The sequence below is a fragment of the Bos grunniens genome, chromosome 24 (assembly GCF_055505025.1).
Source record: "Bos grunniens cultivar Pamir isolate PY7600 chromosome 24, Bosgru_T2T1.0, whole genome shotgun sequence".
Lineage (NCBI taxonomy): Eukaryota > Metazoa > Chordata > Mammalia > Artiodactyla > Bovidae > Bos > Bos grunniens.
This window is the reverse complement of record NC_141188.1, coordinates 39044450-39050449: the sequence shown is the minus strand read 5'-3', so window position 1 is coordinate 39050449 and position 6000 is coordinate 39044450.

Here is a 6000-nt window from a genome sequence, read left to right as displayed (position 1 = left end):
GAAGTGAAGGTAGAGCAAGAGGGAGACACAAATCCATCTTGCTTGGGAAGTTTCTCAGAGTCAGATTGAAATTTGCCACCGTGATTGTTTCCTGAGACTGCTTTTTTTTTTTGCTTTTTAAAATATTTATTTGTTTCTTTGGCTGTGTTGTGTCTCATTTGCAGCACATGGAATTTTTACTTGATGCGGCATGCAGGCTTAATTGCTCCAAGGCATGTGGAATCTTCCAGGACCAGGGATAGGACTCATGTCCCCCGCATTGGCAGGCAGATTCTCATCCATGGTACCACCAGGGAAGCCCTGGAAATCTTGTGTATTTTCAAAACAACTTTTAAAATCAAGGGTTTTTTTTTGTTTGTTGTGGCATGTGTTTGCTTGAGTTCTTAGCTATGTGATTGGCTGGCAGGAAGGCAAGTGTCATTGTCAGAGCAAGCAGTTTCTGCTGCTGCTGCTGCTGCTGCTAAGTCGCTTCAGTCATGTCTGACTCTCTGCGACCCCATAGATGGCAGCCCACCAGGCTCCCCCGTCCCTGGGATTCTCAAGGCAAGAACACTGGAGTGGGTTGCCATTTCCTTCTCCAATGCATGAAAGTGAAAAGTGAAAGTGAAGTCGCTCAGTCGTGTCTGACTCTAGCGACCCCTTGGACTGCAGCCTACCAGGCTCCTCTGTCCATGGGATTTTCTAGGCAAAAGTACTGAGGCAGTTTCTAGAAACCATCTTTAACGTCCTCAGTGAGCTATTAATCAGCTGCTGTAGCACCAGCACAGACAGAGAGCACAGCTGTATGTGGGACTCAGGTAAAGAGAGAAACCCCACTTTTAATACTTGCATCCAAAGGGCTGGACAGCATAACATTTTGTGCAAATAGAATCAGAATCTCTGTACCACCCGTGACACTCGTATGTAACACCCACTTCCATAAATAAGAACTGAATAAACAGATCACATGTAAAAAGGTAACTTGAGTGAAGTACGAAGAGCGCAACTTCCTAAACAAGCCATCGTCATTTATACTTCTATTATTACAAAATGTGAAGAAAGTATTCTGATTTCTTTTTGCTGTGCTGGTTAGCAACGTCCAGGAGGAAATAAGCATTGTCATCATGTTCATTCAGAATGAGCATCTGAAAGGAAGTACTGTGCGCTGGGAGCAAAACCAACTGCAGAAGTGAGGCTGGTGAAGGATGAAGTGGGCTTCCTGCAAGATGCATTGAAACAACGTTTTATATATAAACATACCCGTTCTTATACACCCCAGACATACTTTCAATATCCTTCTGCCAAAACCCTTTGGATCCGTCTGCTTCATTTTGATTCTGATGATGTTTCCAAGACATATGTTGAGGTGGGGAACAGCTACACTAAGAAACTGTCTCATGGTCACTTGTGATGAGGCAGATCTTAATACATGTTTATTGTATGGTTTATTGTATGCTGAAACTGAAGCTCCAATATTTTGGCTACCTGATGCGAAGAACTGACTCATTGATGTTGGGAAAGACTAAAGGCGGGAGGAGAAAGGGACGAGAGAGGATGAGATGGTTGGATGGCATCACCAACTCAATGGACATGAGTTTCAGGAAGCTCCAGGAGTTGGTGATGGACAGGGAAGCCTGGCGTGCTGCAGTCCATGGGGTCGCAAAGAGTTGGACATGACTGAGCGACTGAACTGAACTTAATGTTCTATCATGTAAATGTTACTGTACTAGAAATAGTTCCTGACATTATTGAGGTAGTAGTAGTATTCACAAATACAGAGCATGGTTGTACGAAGTATTTTCATACAGTCACTGTTTCTGTGCTTTAGTCTTCTCATCTCAAAAATAGGAATGATAATAATAATAATTTACTTTTACTCAAGATGACCGGGGCTTCCCTGGTGGCTCAGATGGTAAAGCACCTGTCTGCAATGTGGGAGACCTGGGTTCAATCCCTGGGTTGGGAAGATCCTCTGGAGAAGGAAATGGCAACCCACTCCAGTACTCTTGCCTAGAAAATCCCACGGACAGAGGAGCCTGGTGTGCTATAGTCCATGGGGTCGCAAAGAGTCAGACATGACTGAGAGACTTCACTTTCACTTTCACTCAAGATGACCCAGTAAGTAGAGGTGTCAGCTCTTACTAGTTCAAAGTCCACGCTGTTACTTTCAACAAAAGTCATTACTTCAGTGTGAAAATAACCAGAACTTCACTGAGATCCTGTCACTTTCTAAACAATAAATATTTGTAAGCGAATGAATGAACGAAGGAATGCTGCTTTGTAAAAAAGGACTCCCCGAGATTGCTCCCTGAATTTTGGGGTTCATGAAATAGTACGAACTGCAATAGATTTTATCATCAGTTCTTTCCCTTTGAGAAACAATTTTGACAAAGTTACAGCATTGGGACTAATGCTCTCTACGTATTTTGTTCATGTTTTGTCACTCTCACGTTCATAACAGGCTATTACAGCACTAAGACTACGAGTGCCATCTAGCGGCTCTTCTGGTTATCGTCCCTAACAGTGCATGTGACAATACTGCCTGCTCTAAAAATCACTGACCTGAGATTACAACGTACAACGATCAACATGTGCAGTTTGTAGTCTTCGCTGTTTTTCTGTCCAAGAAATCTTTTCTCAAAATTTCAGTATGTGATAAACTTTTTTATCCTCATTCATAGTTCCCAGATGACATACTCTTCACACCAGATTTTTCAGTAGTCATATATTTATATCCAAAGAATGTGCTTTTTTATCTTTTATGTGTGCTTGCTAAGTTGCTTCAGTCACATCTGATTCTTTGTGACCCTATGGACTGTAGACCGCCAGGCTCCTCTGTCCACGGGATTCTTCAGGCAAGAATACTGGAGTGGGTTGCCATTTCCTCCTCCAGGGGATCTTCCTGACCCAGGAATCAAACCCATGTATCCTGCATCTCCTGCATTGCAGGTGGATGCTTTATCACTGAGCCACTGGGGAAGCCCCATTAAATGTATAATTACACATAATTTCAATGTTATAAATATTAATGACTTCCATATATATTATATATAGTATATACATATTTAAAAATGAGAAAAAGATGTTGATTAGGCTACAGGTATTAATTATTGAATTAGGAAATTATAGGTTTAATGAGAAGCACCCTGCCTCACTCAAAAAGTTTAAGTTAGTCATTGCTCAGACACTACTTACATAAAGTTGAGCAAGTGGGATAACTTCTAAAACTCAGTGTCCTCACCTGTAAAATGGGATAACAATGCCTACCTTATCCACCTCCCAGAGTTTTGAGGATCGAATGCAATAATGAAAGCTCTTAAAATTACTCTACGATGGTTAAGAATCTAGTGGTGGTAACTTCGATAATTATTTTCCTGAGGGCAGATTCTGGGGCTGGATTGACTGGACTCAAATTACAGTCTCAGTGCTTCCCACTTGTGTAACCTTGGAAAGTTGCTTCTCTGCACCTTGGTGTTTTATCTGTAGAATACCAAAATATTGGAGTGCGTGATCATTCCCTTCTCCAGGGGATCTTTCCAACCCAGGGACTGAATCCAGGTCTTTTGCATTGCAGGCAGATTCTTTACAGTCTGAGCCACCAGGGAAGCCCAGAATAAGGATAATAATAATTTTTTAAAACCTGCCTCAAAGGCCAGTAGTGTGACATGCCTGTTACAGAGCATTCAGTATCGTTTGAACTATCTGATTACAAACACACAATCATCCCAACTGTGATGGCCAAGGCATCCACTGTCAATTGCAGAGATCATTCCTGAGTTGTTCTCAAAAACAGGAAAGATATTATAAGAGAGTTTTCACTATCATCACTAATATTTCTTGAACCAGAGAGGAACAAGGTCCTAGGTGCGGTGCCTTGTAGAATGTGCTAGATCCCACTCCTCTCTTTATAGACCCTATGGGTGAAACAGTGGGATATGTCAGGTCAACATAAGGCACTCAGGAAATAGTTTTTGTTTTTAATCTTGAAAACTTTTTTCAATCTCCCAGTCTTCTCAAATCTGCCTTTAAGCGGAGCAAAAGAATAAATGAAACCATGTCAGAGAGCTGGTGACAAGGCAGGGCTGGACTGGAGTAAAGAGGTCAGACAAGGAGAGCCACCTCCTCGACCATCTGCACAGTTCGGGCCACCCTCTTGTCTCGCCTGGACCATCGTGACAGCCTCTTAACTGGAAGCCTTCCTTCTGCTCCCCTTGCCCTCCATTCTACACACAGAAGCCAGGCTGAGTTTTTCAAACATAATTCACATTTCTTCCCTGCCCAAAGCCCTGTGATTCTGAACTTAGATGCTGCAGCAGTTACCATCTGTATGTCCTTCCCTTGAGCTCTCCCAGTGCTCCTGCCTTGGAGGGAGCGTTCTCTGTGATTGGTCAGCTCTGCCCTGATCTCCACGTAGGCACCCCCTTCTTGTCTTTCTGATAGCTCACAGGTACCGTCTCAGGGGTCCTCAGTTCTGCTTCCCACAGGATGTAGACATGCCTTCCTGATCCCGCCTCTCACAGGAGAACTAAGGCACAGGAGGGCAGCATTTTTTTTTTATATACATATTATAGGTTTAACATTTTAAATTTATTTTTGGCTGTGCCGGGTCTTCATTGCTTTGCATGGGCTTTCTCTAGTTGTCGTCAGAGGGGGATACTTTTCCTTGCAGTGGGAGGGCTTCTCCTTGCAATGGCTTCTCTTGTTCAGGGGCATAGGCCCTAGGCTCTCCGGCTTGTCATAATGCAGCATGCAGGCTCAGTAGTTTTGACTCCAGGGCTTAAGTTGCTCCGCCGCATGTGGGATCTTCCCAGACCAGGAATTGAACCTGGGTCCCCTGCATTGGCAGGTGGATTCTTATCCACTGTACCACCAGGGAAGTCCGAGGGCAGTGTCCTTGTCTGTCCTGCCCTCCTAGTTTTCCCCAATTTAGAAGTGCCTGGCACATACCAGTGACTGTAAGTATTGGTTTAATGACAGTCAAGATGATCCCAGTATTTCCCCCACATGGTGACTCTGGTTTTGACACTGCATGTGACATTGAACTTGGAAGTAGAAAAAGGAGCCAGATGTGGATTCTTGTTCTAGTGTGGGACCTTGGACTGTTGCTTCAGCTTTCCTGAACTTTAGCTCTTATAAAAAAAGCAGGAATCTTACTTGCCCTGCTTACCTCATGGGCGGTACCTGAGTGCTCAGTCTCTTAAATTGTGTCCGACTCTTTGTGACCCCATGGACTACAGCACGCCAAGCTTCCCTGTCCTTCACCATCTCCCAGAGTTTGCTCAGACTCATGTCCATTGAGTTGATGATGCCATCCAACAACCTCATCCTCTGTCATCCCCTTCTCCTGCCTTCAATCCTTCCCAGCATCAGGGTCTTTTCAAATGAGTCAGTTCTGTGCATCAGGTGGCCTAAGTACTGGAGCTTCAGCTTCAGCATCAGTCCTTCCAGTGAATATTAAGGGTTGATTTCCTTTAGGGTTGACTGGTTTGATCTTCTTGCTGTCCAGACTTCTCTAGGATCACAGTTTGAAAGCATCAGTTCTTCAGCACTCAGCCTTCTTTATGGTCCAACTCTCACATCCATACACGACTACTAGAAAAACCATCTTGTCAAAAAAAGCTTTGACTAGACAGGCCTTTATTGGCGTATAGTCTTTGGTCTTCTATTTTTTTACCTGGTATATAATTTTCTGAATTCTGTTCCAACAATGTCCCTCAAGTTATTTTAAATCTCAATAATGACTATAAAATTATGTTAGAATGTAATGAAAATGTCGTGACCTTTTAAGCATTCAAGGCTTCTCAGAGATAGCACGGTGGTCTCTTCATCTACACTCGGGAGGGGGCGCCCTGGCCTGGAATCCCAGGTCTGGTAGAGACTCAGATCAATCACTCAACTCCCCAGAACCCATTTTTTCCTCTTGAAATAACCGAAATCTATCCCACAAGGTTGCTGGGAGGATTCACTGAAAATCGCTTACATACAATGCTTTACACAATGTAACTATTCATCAGATTTTAC